This window comes from Hyperolius riggenbachi, chromosome 3, assembly GCF_040937935.1.
Source record: "Hyperolius riggenbachi isolate aHypRig1 chromosome 3, aHypRig1.pri, whole genome shotgun sequence".
Lineage (NCBI taxonomy): Eukaryota > Metazoa > Chordata > Amphibia > Anura > Hyperoliidae > Hyperolius > Hyperolius riggenbachi.
In genome coordinates, this window is record NC_090648.1 from 67,011,332 (window position 1) to 67,027,743 (window position 16,412).

Consider the following 16,412-nt stretch of genomic DNA (forward strand, 5'->3'; position numbering starts at 1 on the left):
GTATGCAGTGGCGGGTTCACTGCACACAACAGGTATGCAGTGGTGGGTTCACTGACAGGTATGCAGTGGTGGGTTCACAGAACAGGTATACAGTGGTGGGTTCACAGAACAGGTATGCAGTGGTGGGTTCACAGAACAGGTATGCAGTGGTGGGTTCACAGAACAGGTATGCAGTGGTGGGTTCACAGAACAGGTATGCAGTGGCGGGTTCACAGAACAGGTATGCAGTGGTGGGTTCACTGAACAGGTATGCAGTGGTGGGTTCACTGAACAGGTATGCAGTGGTGGGTTCACAGTACAGGTATGCAGTGGTGGGTTCACAGTACAGGTATGCAGTGGTGGGTTCACAGAACAGGTATGCAGTGGTGGGTTCACTGAACAGGTATGCAGTGGTGGGTTCACAGTACAGGTATGCAGTGGTGGGTTCACAGAACAGGTATGCAGCCAGGGAGACAAGCTAAGCCTAACTAATCTTTCCCTATGAGAGGAGTCTGCAGCAGCTCGCCCTACTCTCACTAACGCAGGCACACGAGTGACCGTAATGGCCGCCGCTGCCTGCCTTATATAAGGGGGGGTGGGGCTCCAGGGGCTAGTGTAGCCTAATTGGCTACACTGGGCCTGCTGACTGTGATGTAGAGGGTCAAAGTTGACCCTCATAGTGCATTGTGGGGCGAACCGAACTTCCGGAAACGTTCGCCTGCAGGAGGCGAACGCGAACCACCGAAGTTCGCCGGCGAACCGTTCGGCCCATCTCTAGCATCGGGAAGGGAACAGCCAGAAAAAGCACAGCTTCCAAGAAAAGCTGTCGCTTTTTCAGCGGGGGAGAGGAATCAGTGATCGGGCACCATAGCCTGATACATTGATTCCGTGGCTACCGAATCCGCGGCCGGGAGTGCGCGTGCACGATCGGGCACGGGAGCGCGCATGGTTCCTGGACGTAGAAACTACGTCCAGGAACCAAAATAGGTTAAAAATTGATACGGCACACCAAAACCAATCCGTACTGCACATGCACAGGGTGATGGAGCAGAGTGGTGGTTACAAGCAGATAGGCACCCGGCATGACAAGTTAGACCTCTTTACTGAAGAAAAACATGCAGAGATAAATCATACACCGCAATCAGGAAATGCAGCTTACTTAGCTCAGAGAGGATCACACAGAGTGGGCACAGGAAACAACAACACCATAGAGATCATCATCACATTTTACACACAGGGACATCTCATGGTTGTTTTACTACACTGTAGTTTAAAGTAATTCTATTGATACTGCCAACACAAGTAAGGGCTCCCGCATGTGCAGTACAGATGCTCTTGTTTTCGGAAGCACTCAGCGATACGACTGATTCCTAAGCCTTCCTAGGACTCTCAAAGACATTTGAACAGGGACAGCGGGGGAATGAAGACATGGAGATTTGTGATTTGTAATTACGCCTCTGCTGGGAGGGCTGGTCCTGTAAAATAGTGGACATTATAATGATCTCTACATACATACAGGACTTCACTAGAACTGCCCCATCCTGTGGAATTCTCTCCCACTGCCCATCAGGCCTGCTAACCTCCTTCAAAAAAGCCCTCAAAACTCACCTCTTCGAGGAGGCCTACCCCACTTCAACGCTGCCCTAACTCTCCCTGTCAAGAACCTCTCGATGCACCCCCCCCCCCTCTCCTTTTATGTCACCACCCCCTCCCGCTAGATTGTAAGCCTTTGGCAGGGCCCTCTCTCCTTGTGTATCTTACTTGATTGTACACTCTACCAACAGAATAATGTGACATTGTATTATTGGCACGACCACTCCAGTGTATGATCTGTCATTGTATTACTACCTGTATTGTGTTGTGTATCTTATTGCTTATTACATGTATTGTGTTTCGTATCCTTTGGCTTATTACCTGTACTGTGTTGCTGGGCACCCTTTATCATTGTCTGTAATCTTATGTATTGTACATTGCTGCGTAATATGTTGATGCTATATGAATCCAATAATAACATAACAGAGTTGCTGTTTCATAGCTGTTTATTTGAACCATGATAAAGGTATGATGATTGTACTGTATTAGTACACCTGTAGCAGCATAAAAGGATTGCAGACTGTATGAAATACTTTTTATTTGCACAAATCAAAAACTAGAGTAGGATTAGCTTTTAAGAGTCCCTCCTTTCATTAGAAGAGTCAGTACTGAAATGTAACACATAAAAGTCTGAATACAAAGAGGCAATTCCTGCATTACAGGTATAAACATAAATAAGACTTCAGGAATATATTTAGTGGAAAGAAAGATGGGAGGGTGTCGCCGATATAAAATAGACCATGTTAACTTTAGATTGTAAGTCTTTGGCAAGATCCTCTCCCCTTCTGTTCCTGCTTGATCACCCATGCCATTCTATGACTTAAAGTGAACCTCCAGACTAAAAATCGACTCAGCAGCACTGAAAAGGCCTGGTGTTTCTTTAACAGTTTCACGGCATCAGAACTTTGTTTCTCTTATACAAGCCTCATTTTTAGCTGCACAGAAGAAAACTGCCCGGGCATTTTTCCCCTGATGCTGTGCAAAGCATGATGGGATTTCTGATGTTGTTGCTCTCGTTCTGCTGTTTTGGTGCACATTTTTTTTTTGCTTACATTTTGAATTTGACATTTGAAGCCTAGGGTGCGCAGCTGGGAGGGGTGGTCAGGACACAGGACAGTTGGAACTGTGTCTCCTGCTCCCTGTCACCTCCTTTCAACCAAAAAGATGGCTGCCCCCATGACAAAGATGGCAGCCCCCATGAATCACAAACATTTGCCTTTTCTTTTAAAACAGGGTGAGTAAGATATTATATTACCTATCTATTCTAATTAACATAACTAATGTGGAACTAGTAAAAAAGGGCGCACAGGGATAGTGGACAAAAAGGGCGCCGCCATAGACTGCAATGCAAAATCTCGGCTATTTGGCGCCCGACAGGAAAAAAGGGCGCACGAGAAATAGCGGTTACAGGGATCGTGTTAACAAAGGTTTTCGTTTACAGGATAAAGTTTATAACAAATATCGTTTACAAGTTCGTTTAGACTTTGTATTATACTTATTTTTTCGTTTGTAAATTTCGCTTATATGGGTTTTAACTAGTTTTTTTCGTTTTAAAAATGCGCTTATAAAAACTATAACAACTAAAATTTCGTTTACACTTCTTTTATCATTTAAAATTCGTTTTCATATGTATAATGCTTAAATAACGTTTCTAAAGCTGATTGTATTAGAAATACATCGCTTTTGGTATTAACTTTGTTTTTACACTTCGAATGCATTGATTATAGTTACTAAAATATCGCTTTAAATATTACTGTTATTTTAAGATTTCTACGTGATTTTAAGGCTAGTTATTCTATTACAAATATATAAATTATTTTATTCATGTTATTTGGAGTGAAGTATTTTAAGGATTAAATATATTATTGTTTATATGTGTTTAGCGTGTTTTGTGCAGTGGGGATGGTTAGGTTTAGGCATTACTAGGGGGTCTAGGGGTTAGGGATAGGTACAGGGAGGGTTAGGACCAGGGTGGTGGTTAGTTTTAGGCACCACCAGGGGGGTCTTAGGTTTAGGCACCAGAAGGGGAGTCTTAGGTTTAGGCACCAGAAGGGGAGTCTTAGGTTTAGGCACCAACAGGGGGGTCTTAGGTTTAGGCACCACCAGGGGAGTCTTAGGTTTAGGCACCAACAGGGGGGTCTTAGGTTTAGGCACCAACAGGGGGGTCTTAGGTTTAGGCACCAACAGGGGGGTCTTAGGTTTAGGCACCAACAGGGGGGTCTTAGGTTTAGGCACCAACAGGGGGGTCTTAGGTTTAGGCACCACCAGGGGGGTCTTAGGTTTAGGCACCACCAGGGGGGTCTTAGGTTTAGGCACCACCAGGGGGGTCTTAGGTTTAGGCACCACCAGGGGGGTCTTAGGTTTAGGCACCACCAGGGGGGTCTTAGGTTTAGGCACCACCAGGGGGGTCTTAGGTTTAGGCACCACCAGGGGGGGTCTTAGGTTTAGGCACCAACAGGGGGGCCTTAGGTTTAGGCACCACCAGGGGGGCCTTAGGTTTAGGCACCAACAGGGGGGTCTTAGGTTTAGGCACCAACAGGGGGGTCTTAGGTTTAGGCACCAACAGGGGGGTCTTAGGTTTAGGCACCAACAGGGGGGTCTTAGGTTTAGGCACCAACAGGGGGGTCTTAGGTTTAGGCACCACCACAGGGGTCTTAGGTTTAGGCACCACCAGGGGGGTCTTAGGTTTAGGCACCAACAGGGGGGTCTTAGGTTTAGGCACCAACAGGGGGGTCTTAGGTTTAGGCACCAACAGGGGGGTCTTAGGTTTAGGCACCAACAGGGGGGTCTTAGGTTTAGGCACCAACAGGGGGGTCTTAGGTTTAGGCACCAACAGGGGGGTCTTAGGTTTAGGCACCAACAGGGGGGTCTTAGGTTTAGGCACCAACAGGGGGGTCTTAGGTTTAGGCACCACCAGGGGGGTCTTAGGTTTAGGCACCACCAGGGGGGTCTTAGGTTTAGGCACCACCAGGGGGGTCTTAGGTTTAGGCACCACCAGGGGAGTCTTAGGTTTAGACACCACCAGGGGGGTCTTAGGTTTAGGCACCAACAGGGGGGTCTTAGGTTTAGGCACCACCAGGGCAGTCTTAGGTTTAGGCACCACCAGGGGGGTCTTAGGTTTAGGCACCACCAGGGGGGTCTAGGGGTTAGGGATAGGTACAGGGAGGGCTCTGTATGAGAGTAAGGTTAGGTATAGTTATAGTACAATATATGTAATATATACAATTTATTACATTATATGTATTTACACAAAGGGGGGTCTAGGTGTGAGGGATAGGGATAAGGAGAGATATCTGTGACCCTAAAGTTAGGTATAATTGTAGTAAAATACCTGTAAAACCTACCATTCTAGTACTATGCTTAATACAAGTGTAAATATCGTTTTTGCTATAGACGCTATTTGACGTTTCATTTCAGAATTCGTTTACTGTTATAGACGGTATTTTGCCATTTCATTTCCGTTTATTTAACGTATTTAGCACTAAATTATCGTTTATAACCTCTTAAACGAAACTCTAATTCAAACTTCTAATTTCGGCTACACCCCGCGCCCTTTTTTCCAGGCGCCCTTTTTTGATATACGCAACTAATGTAACTTAATGACAGTATGTTTGTTTAGGCTGAAGTTCCCCTTTAAAGGATAACTGGTAGCTATAACAAAAAAAACAAAAAGAGTTTAACTTACCTGGGGCTTCTACCAGCCCCCTGCAGACGTCCTGCACCCGCGCCGGAACACAGCAATCCTCTGGTCCCCCGCTGCGGCTCACTTCCATTTTTGGCGAATTTAATGTCTTCGGCCACTGCCCCTGCGCAGCTCTAGCCGCCCGCATCCTCGCTTCCGGCAACAGGAGCGTGCTGTGCCGGGAAGCCGATATGAGCTACAGGACGATTAGAAGATGGCGCTGGACACTCAGTAAACATTTAATGCCCAAAATCTGCACCTACAAACCCCTTAAAGAACAAGTGACACCCATGTTGACCTAGAAATAAAAAAACACATATATAAGTAGATAAATACTAGTTCTACTTACATAACAGATGTATTGTACTGTCCACGTTATGATTCCTGTGAATTTTATAAAGAAAAAGCAGAGAAGCCTATTCTAGGCAGTTTCCATCTTTGTTACCTTTGACCTCCTGACATCATTTCCTCCCTCACTCTTTTTCCTCCTCTTGCTAATTGTGTATTCTTTACCTGCCCTCCTTCCAGAGTCTTCTGACACTCCCACTGAGGTCTATACTAAAGGCTCGTAGACACGCCGTACTAAAGGCAACGACGGTTCCGTCATCACCTCCCGCTGGGCGGGTTTTCAGCAGACAGTACAATTTCAGCAGACAGTACAGCGTGTGTACAGTCTGTCGGCGGACTGATAAGGCTGTTTCTGAATGATCTGCCGGGCGGAGGTGACGATGGACTCGTCGTTGCCTTTAGTACAGCGTGTGTACGAGCCTTAAGAAGTGCACTGTCTTATGTCATTAGGAGGGGGAAATAGAGGGAAGAGGAGGCATATATTATAGATAAAGACTGTTCTGTCCTGGAGTCCTCAATCTCAGACCCTAGCTCCCACGGAAGCCCCATCAAGGCTGTCCTCTGCAACGTCAGATCAATAAACAACAAAACAGCAATCATACATGATCTAATAGAGTCTACTGATCTGGCCTGCCTGACTGAAATATGGCTTTCTGAACCAGTTGGCCCCACCCTGGAGGCCGCCGTGCCAACAAACTATTCCGTGATATACTGCAACAGGAAAGAACGCAGGGGTGGAGGGGTTGCACTTTGCTTTAGATCAGCTTTGAAAAATCAGACCACTTACTGTAGGACCTACCAACTCGTTTGAATGCTTGGGGGTGCAACTTTCAGCTGAGAAAAACATTAACAAATTGCTGATCTACCGCCCACCAGAAAAATACTCAGACTTCCTTAAGGAACTTGTAGATCTCCTATGCAACCTGACACTGGAACACCCCAGATGGATTGTTCTTGAAAATTTCAAAACATGGGTGGATGACTCCTCTTCACAATTTGGAATAGAGCTACCTCGTGCCTTACATGAACTGGGCTTCTTTCAATCAATCAGCTCTGCTACTCACAGGAAAGGTCACACTCTGGACCTTATATTCCATACTGGGCTGTCAATAGCCAATGTGGAAATTAATCCTGTTGCCTGGTCAGACCATCACACTATCCACTTCTCCCTCTCAATACCAGCTGTCAAACACCAGGTCAAGAATCAAATAAAATACAGCCGCTTAACTCCCTTGCCGTTCCAATTCTGGTGGCAAGGGGGCAGCGCAGCACTTTTTTTTAATTTTATTTTTTCTAAATCATGTAGCGAGCCCAGGGCTCACTACATGATAGCCGCTGACAAGCGGCATCCCCCTACCCACTCCGATCGCTTTCGGCGATCAGAGTAAGCAGGAAATCCCGTTCAGAACGGGATTTCCTGCTGGGCTATGGCGACCGGGCGGGATGATGTCACCGACGTCATGGACGTCAGAGGGAATCCCGATCCATCCCTCAGCGCTGCCTGGCACTGATTGGCCAGGCTGCGCAAGGGGTCTGGAGGGGGGGGGTTGCGGCACGGCGGGTAGCGGCGAATCGGTGGCGATCGGAAAATGCACGCAGCTAGCAAAGTAAAAAAAAAATTTTGAAAATTGGCCCAGCGGGGCCGGAGAAATCCTTCTGTGCAGGTTACCCCGAGCTGAGCTCGGGATAACCGGCAAGAAGGTTAAAAGGGCTAACACCTCAACATATCCGAGATAACCTTAGCTTTGATGAATTGACTGACTCCAGCTTGGACCCTGATACTTTGGTGTTTAAATACAACAAATGTGTGTCCTCCACCTTTGAGACCATTGCTCCTCTGTGCACCAAATATCTTACTCCACACCATCATGCACAGTGGTGTGATAACGCCATAAAAGACAAGGCCGAAAACTTGAGAGACTGTGGCGCAAATCTCAGTCCCCAGAAGACAAACATGCCTTAATCCTCCACTTGAAGAACTACCAAAAGGTAATCACGGGGAAAAAAATCATCCTTTCTATCACAAGAGATTGCAAATGCAGTTAACAAACCAGCCCAACTGTTCCGCACAGTGGAAAAACTCTGCACCCCGGCATGTCAAAAACTTAATATCGAGGCTACAAAGGACCTCTGTGACCAATTTGCCCATTTCTTCACAGACAAAGTCTCCGCTATAAGGTCCGCCATCCAACTTACAGCATCTGAGCCTAATATAGCGCCGAAGACCATTAGCAGAGACAACGTAACCTTGGTCAAACTTCAAAGAAATTGATGAAGAAGTCAAATCAAGCATCCTCCCTCACCTCCACCTAACTACCTGTGACCTGGATCCTGACCCAACACAGTTCATGTTGAACTGCCCCGACCTGTTTGTACCGGTATTCCTCAAAATTGTTAACTGTTCCTTACAATCAGGGATATTTCCTGCTTTACTGAAGGAAGCAATCATCAGGCTTCTCCTCAAAAAACCCTCCCTGGACCCTGATGCAATGACCAGCTACAGACCTGTCTCTAACCTCCCCTTTCTGGGAAAGCTAATTGAAAAAGCCGTTTACCTCCAGCTAGAAGCCAAAATCCTACAAAACAACTGTTATGACCCATTCCAGTCTGGCTTCAGGAAACACCACAGCACTGAAACTGCCCTCATCCAAATATGCAACCACCTGCTCATGGCAAGAGACAGAGTCCTCGATCCTCATACTGCTAGACCTTTCTGCAGCCTTTGATACAGTTGACCATGACATCTTGATAAACAGGCTACAGGAATACTGTGGCATTGATGGCATAGTTCTTCAGTGGTTCCAATCCTTCTTGAGTGGCAGAACCGACAAAGTGTCTATGGGGCCCTTCCTGTCCACCCCTGTATCAATTAAGTATGGGGTGCCCCAGGGCTCAATCCTCTCTCCCCTGCTTTTCACGATTTACATGATACCGCTTGGAAAACTAATCCAAAAACATGGCCTGACATACCACTGCTCATACCTCCCAACTTTTTGAGATGAGAAACCGGGACATAAGCCACACCCCCTGACACACCCCCAACCACACCCCCTGACACACCCCTAGTAAAAAAATATATATATACACAATTGCAGAGATTATATATATATATATATATATATATGCAATTGTCATTAAAAAATGGTGGGGAGAAGGGTGAGGGTGCCCATGGGTTTCTGTGTCTATGCCCCCCTGATGTGTCTGCCCCCCCCACCTCTCTGCACGCCCCCCTGATGTGTCTGTCCCCCCCCTCTCTGAACGCCCCCCTGATGTGTCTGCCCCCCCCCCCCTCTCTGAACGCCCCCCTGATGTGTCTGTGTCCCCCCTCCTCCCTCCCTGTAGGCAGAGTGAGCGCAGCGGAGCAGCCAGCCGAGTCCTCTTACCGCTGATCCACTCGTACTGGCATCAGACCTCCATGTGCTTCCTGTGACGTCATAGTAAACAGGAAGCACATGGAGGTCCGATGCCAGTACGAGTGGATCAGCGGTAAGTAAAAGGACTCGACTGGCTGCTCCGCTGCGCTCACTCTGCTAACAAGGAGGGGGGGACAGACATCAGGGGGGTATTCAGAGAGAGGGAGGGAGGAAGTAATGAAGCCGGGCTCCCGCATCCCTCATTACCGCGGCTGGAGCCTCGATCATTTTTTCTTCCTCCATTCTCTGCCCAGCCGTCAGGATTCAAGAGGGGGGGCCCGGGATAGCGGAAGGGCCCCCCCAAATCGTGAGAATCCCGACGAAAACGGGACGGTTGGGGGGTATGACTGCTATGCAGATGACACCCAACTATATCTTTCCTTCAAGCCTGGTGTGACAGACCCAACTCTAACTATAAACGCCTGCTTACGTGAACTACAGCAATGGATGAATGACAACTGGCTGAAACTAAATGCAGACAAAACTGAAGTCCTTCTGATTGGAGGGCAGAGCATGATAACAAAACAACTTAACTTGCAGTCTTCACCACTGGGAATAGGAGGCACGGATCTACACAGCTCTGATCATGTGCGTAGCCTGGGAGTTCTAATTGATGGGAATTTAAACTTCAGAACTCAAATCTCTGCTGTGGTGAAATCATCCTATTTTCACCTGAAGAACATTGCAAAAATCAAGCACCTCATCCCCCCAGAAGATCTGCCAACCTTAGTCCATGCCTTCATCACATCCCGACTGGACTACTGTAATGCTCTCTACACTGGCCTTCCAAAAAAGGTCTTGTACCGCCTACAGCTGATACAGAATACTGCTGCCAGACTGCTAACCAACCAACCCCGTCACTGCCACATAACGCCAGTCCTGCACTCCCTTCACTGGCTACCTATAGAATGGAGGGTCCTATTCAAGATCGGCCTACTGACATTTAAATCCCTGAATAATCTAGGCCCTGGATACATGAAAGATATGTTGCAGCTACGTAGCAATCCCCGCATTCTCAGATCCACAGGTTCTAATAATCTAGTCATACCCAGAGTCCACTTGGAAACTTTTGGTCCCAGAGCCTTCTGTCATGCTGCCCCTACGTTTTGGAACTCCTTACCTCAACAGATCAGTACAGCTCCATCCCTGGACGTGTTTAAATCCAGACTGAAACCCCACCTGTTCAGTTTGGCATTTGCAGAAATATAACTTTTGTTGTGTGAATACTTCATCCTACTACAAATTACTGAATCTGAGAGAGCCTAAGCGCTCTGAGTCCTATGGGAGAAAAGCGCTATAGAAATGTTATTGTGTTGTATTGTATTGTATTGTATAAAAAGACCCCCAGCATGCAACTGTTTGGCAATGGCATTAAAGGGCCAGTGCTCCTAAGGTATGTGATAACTCCAAACCATAACAGCAGAAAAAGTTTTGAATGCAGGATTAGCATCTTTATCACTTAATACACTCAGACCAGTTGCTGTTGAAATGTGATTTTTATGGTGACCATCCCACATTGAAGCACTGTCTCCTTTATCCCCTCAGGCATGCCAGTTATGCTGAATCCACACCATACAATTTTTCGGCCGATTTACATGCCCAATCGATTTCCAGCGTGTCCGATCTAAGGATTGATCGATTTTATGAGCAATTGTATGACCGATTTCCATAGAAACGAACGGAAATCGGTCATAAAATCGATCGATCCTCAGATCGGACATTCTGGAAATAATCGATCGGGCATGTAAATCGGACGAAAAATTGTATGGTGTGGATCCAGCATTAGTTGAGTCTTCTATTGCCTGAGTTCTGGATGACGGGGATTTGCAGTAATAATAATTAAGGTGCGTACACACGCCGGACTGGAGGCAACGACGGGTCCGTCGTTACCTCCCCCTGGGTGGGCGTGCCAACGACAGTCCGGCGTGTGTACGCACTGTCGGCGGACTGATACGGCTGTTTCTGAGCGATCCGCCCGGCGTTGCCTCCAGTCCGGCGTGTGTACGCACCTTAAACATGATCTTTTGTGTTGAGTTAGAGTTATCAGGCCTCAAACCACAGTACTGTTCTGTAAAGGAAATGTAAAAAATAATCAGCGTAGTCTGTTGCAAGTCTTGCAATGGAAGCTGGTGGGCTTCTCAGCTGTGTTACTCAATCACAACTGTGTGCCTTTTTTCTCAACTACTTAACTGTCTGTTGACATTGTGTAAGCAAACGGCAGGGGTCTGCAGGACACAAGGAAGCTGGAGGGCTATGTACAAAGCAGAGAGTTGCCCCCATATCACACTCCCTGATTACATCACTGCATGGCTGGCCTGCTGTGAGGAGATATGGCATAACAAGGGGGAAGTGCTGAGACACAGGAAGAGGAGACCACTTCTCACTCACTCACCAAAAGACAACCTAGGTGAAGTGACATGAAGAGATAGACATGTATGTACAGTGTCTAGCACACTAATAACTAGGCTGTGCTCCTTTTTTTCTTTCTCTGCCTGAAAAAGTTAAACATCAGGTATGCAAGTGACAGTTTCTGCCCGGGTCGGGACTGGGTCAGACTATAGCATAACCCTCACTGATAAGTAATTACAGCCATAAAGTACTTTCCTGTCAGTAAATGGCTTCTGAGAGCAGGAAAGAGATAAAAAGGGTCAATAATCATATATTTGAGCTCTGACATACTTCAATGAAGGTGTCATTGAGCAGAGACAATGAAACAGTAAAAACTAGATTTAAAGATAAAATAAAACTGTCAGATATCTAAAAAAAAAGTCATTTTTAGGAGAAGGAGGATGGATACAATTGTTTTTCTCATCACTTTATTTTCACCTCGGATGTCTTTTAACCTTCTTGGCGGTAAGCCCGAGCTGAGCCGTCGGGCTATGCCGCGCAGGAAGATATCTCAGCCCTTGGTGGGGCGATTTGCTCCATTTAAAATGCTGTACGCGCAGCTAGCACTTTGCTAGCCGCGCGTACAGCTTGATCGCCGCCGCTCTGCGGCGATCGCCCGCACGCAATGGCGCAAGAGGCCCTCCCCCCCGCCAGAGCCCTGCGCTGCCCGGACCAATGAGTTCCGGGCAGCGATATGGGCTGGATCGGAGGCGTTTGACGTCAGGACGTCGGCTGACGTCCATGACGTCATTCCGATCGTCGCCATGGCGACAGGAGAAGCCAAACAGTGGAGCGCGTTATATACGCGTTCCCCTGTTTGCTATTGATGCCGGCGAGCGACGATCGCACTAGAGGGACACATGCGCCCTCTAGTGGTGTTTCATGTAGCTACCACTCTGGTAGCTTTACATGAAACAAAAAAAAAAAAAGGAAAAAAAAGGATTTTTGCCTATATGGCTAAAAAAAATTAACCACCAGGAGGGTTAAAGCAGACCTCAAAACTTCTTTTATGCTCTAAAAGATAAGCAACCGCACAATAAGCTTTCAGGCTTTGTTCACATCTAAAATTGAAATCGCGAATGCCATCGATTTTCGATGTTTTGCACGTTGCTGGTGCGTTCCACTGCACAGATGTATTGCACTGATTTTGTGTGCAGTGCTTTTCAAAGCACTTTGGCAGAGCGAGTCAGGAAGTGAACTCTTTGACCCGGAAATGAATAAATACAATGTAAAATAAAATAAAAAATAAATATTCATCAAAGCGCGAACGCAATCACCGTACAAAGCGATTTTGTGGGGGTTTTGCACTTTTCATTCCATTGTAGCAAAAACGCCCTAAAAAAATGGTACATGCACCACTTTGCTGAGCGGAAAGCAGACGAAACGCGCTGATATGAACTATCCCACAAGGATTCATTGCACTAGTGATTTTAGGGCATTTTTAAAATCGCCAGCACTCAAACTGCAAAACGCCCTAGGTGTGAACGAGCCCTCAAGGAATATTTAACCTCTTGAGGACCGCAGTGTTAAACCCCCCTAAAGACCAGGCCAATTTTGACTAAATTGGCCACTGCTGCTTTAAGGCCTCGCCGCAGGGCCGCACAATACATCACACAAGGGACCCCCCCCCCCCCCAGAGCTCTCTGTTGGTGGGGTCTGATCGCCCCCACATTGTTTAGCCTATGAAAGCCGATCGCTCTCCTGTGTGCCAGGTCGCAGCGCTGTGTGCAGATAGTAGCGCTGTACTTAGTAGAAAGATGGCGGTTCACTGTCTAACAGTCTCCCGAGTGGCGATCGCTGCTCGGAGACTGAAGGCGGGGAGGAGCTCTGGCCCCAGGACTTGACGCCAATTGGCATTAGGCAGTCCTGGGGCTGCAGGGAGAGCTCTGTGCATGAGCAGTTTTCGCATACTGAGCATGCGCAGAGCGCTCCCAGCAGCACAAGCTCTATCAGGGTGCCCCGCAGCTGGCTGGAGGGGATCAGGAGGACGTTGTGGGCACAGGAGGACTTCAGGGGGCTGCTAGAAGCCCCAAGTAAGTTAAAAAAAAAAAGTTTATTACTTAAATATTCCTTTAAAGAACAACATTTATTTGTTATGGCTGATACAAAAGCTGTGTGCCTACTTCCAACTTTCATGAAAGCAGACATAGAGTTAACATCCTGTGTTTACCCATTAGCTGCTCGGCTGTGCCAGCCAGCAGACAAAGCTGAGCAATCAAATTACACTTGTGATTAGTCACAGATGAGGGGGAATTGGAGAGGCTAAACTCTCTAAATACATACAGGGTGCATTTCTCTCTGTTTTATTTCTGTCCTGTGCAAGAGTTCAGGTCCACTTTAACCAAGATTCCTAATTTTTAATTTTAAACCAGTAGTGTACTTACGCTTAGGTGTGTTTAAAATAACCTAAATGAGGAATACATTTAAAAAGGGTGCTGCAGAAATGTGGGTGGCGGAGAAAGCTGCTAGTGGAATATCGGTAAAATTACAGATATTCCACGACTTAAAGTGTACCAGAGCTGAATGAAATGAAAAGTTTTATACATACCTGCAGCCGCTGGAGAGATACGTAGAGGGTGCACTTCTCTTGTGCAGACTGGCCTAACCTAATATTATTGTCACATGAGCCCCCCTCTCGATGCCTAACCCTAACCGATTACTGCCAATGCTTAAATCTAAGACCCCCTGCTGATGCCTAAACCTAAGACCCCCTTTCCCCATTTATGCCTAACTCTAAAGCTAGGTACACACGGGGTACCGCTGCAGCTTGTCGCTAGCACACCGGGGACGTGTGCGAGACAGCTCGGCGACAGGTCCCTCTGTGCAGCAGCCGTACACATGGCACACAGAGGGACAGAGATGCGGCGGAAGCTGTCGCCAAAGGTTCCCCCCCCCCCCCGCCGGAAGCTCCGTCCATGGTCTATAGGTTGCTGTCGCTAGTCCTCATACACACGCAGTACGCGCGGCGAACTAGCAACAGTTGCGGCGACAGCTCTGACTAGCGACAGTGGTTGCGGCGACAGTTGTAACCCGTGTGTATGAGCCATAAGAGTCCCCTGCCGATGCCTAACCCTATGACCCCCCCCCCCACCCCCGGCCAATGCCTAACCCTACGACCCTCCTGCCAATACCTAACCCTAACCGACCCCCCTGCCAATGCCTAGCCCTATGACCCCTTGCCGATGCCTAACCCCAAGACCCTACTGCCGTTTTCTAACCGTAAGACCCCCCCAGCTATGCCCAACCCTAAGTCCTCCCTCCCGATGCCTAAGCCTAAGACTCCACTCCTGATGCCTAATCCTAAGACAGCCACCACCGATGCCTAAAACGAACCCCCCCCCCCCCCCCACTAATGCCTAACCCTATCCGCCGACAATATTGGTGCTGCCATAGGTGCCTATGTTAATAGCTGCGATTAGCAGCTATTACAGGTAATGTAGGCACCACTACCCAAGTTAACTCCATGTCACTAAAGGTGCGCACACATGTACAAAGATTATTGCCTCCTAGGATTGGCTCTAAAAATCTTGGGGAGCTGATTGCCATACTGACCTATCATTAGTTTATAGCCTCCTGATATCTTCTGTTGCTAATGAAGGAGGAGAAAGGGAAACCGCATGGCATAGAAGCTTCAAACAGGAAGGTGAACAAGGCGCTCAGCAGAGACCATCAGGCACTCCAGATCTCTCCAGGAGGGTGGGGGGTATCACAGGTGTTCTATGCACAGAGGGAGATACTGGTTGCTTGGCAGTTGGAAAAAGCAGTTGTTTCCTACAATGCAACAAGGCTCACAGAAAGGAAACTGTCAGTACCATTCTCATGACATCACACTGTGGGAGGAGTTTCACCAGAATATCAGCCATACAGACCCCCCTGAAGATCTATTAGAGAAAAGAAAGATTTATTGTAGGAAAGGGGGTATCAACTACTGACTGGGATGAATTTCAATCCTGGGTTACAGTTCCTCTTTAAAGTTGAATTATTGCAAATACCTTTTGTTTCAATAAGGCAAACATGCCATGTAATGTGATACAGAAGAAACAGCAACGCTGTTTTACTGTGTGGTCATGTTGGCCTATTTCCTCTATTAGCTTCTCCTTTATGTATCGTACTTCTTTCTTTCCTATTTGTTGGTGAAAAAGCAATAAAAATGTTACACCCAAATAAGATCCCTGGTGTGTCTGACCCTACCTGGGCTGTGTGAGACGAGGAAGAAAAGGAGACCAGATGCCTCATTGCTCACCTGTCAATATTATCATGTTTGCCAAGTGCCTGTTCCAAGTGCTTACTCCATACAGTTACAGTATTTCCTGCTACACGCTGACAACCAGCGTCTGCTCCGGCAGGTCATCAACTCTGCAATGTACAGTAGTGCAAATAAAGTAAAGCAGGTGAAAGGTCTGATGGAAGGAGGTGCATGATTATTATAAGACTAACTAGAGTAACTAACCAGCATTCTCAACTTACCAGCACAAATCCCAGACGGTACTCACAGTGTTGAGGGAAGGCCAACTTCTTAGGGAAGGTCCGAGGTGATTAAAAAACAAAAATCTACTTACCTGGGGCTTCCTCCAGCCCCTGCCAGCCGTCCTGTGCCCTCGCCGCAGCTCTGCTCCCCGCCGGTGGCCCGGGGTCCCCTCCGGTATACGAGTCCACGTAGTCGGGCTGACGTCATCCGGACTGTACTGCGCAGGTGCAGTAGTTTGGCACCTGCGCAGTACAGTCCGGATGATGTCAGTGTGACTCAGTGAGCCAAACGCTGGAGCACAGGAAGATGCCGACCTGGCGAGGTCAGCATTTGCACCGGAGGGAACCGAGAGCCACTGGAGCTGCGGCGAGGGCACAGGACGGCTGCCAGGGGCTGGAGGAAGCCGCAGGTAAGTAGATTTTGTTTTTTTAACCTCTTGACGACCAGCTAACGCCAATTGGCGTAAACTGGTCGCCTGCGGGTTTCCATGGAAACAGCCGCTCGTTCGATCGGCCTTTCCATGTCCGTTCACAGAGGGTGT

At 47.6% G+C, this 16,412-nt stretch overlaps 1 long non-coding RNA gene across 1 annotated transcript in view; it reads right to left on the bottom strand.

Moving 5' to 3' along the window:
- Positions 1-16,412, bottom strand: part of LOC137562704 (uncharacterized) — a 56,102-nt gene that overhangs the window by 16,237 nt on the left and 23,453 nt on the right. The window contains exon 3 of the long non-coding RNA XR_011030168.1: positions 15,647-15,759. This is a non-coding gene — a long non-coding RNA (uncharacterized lncRNA). The remainder of the gene's footprint in view (positions 1-15,646; positions 15,760-16,412) is intronic.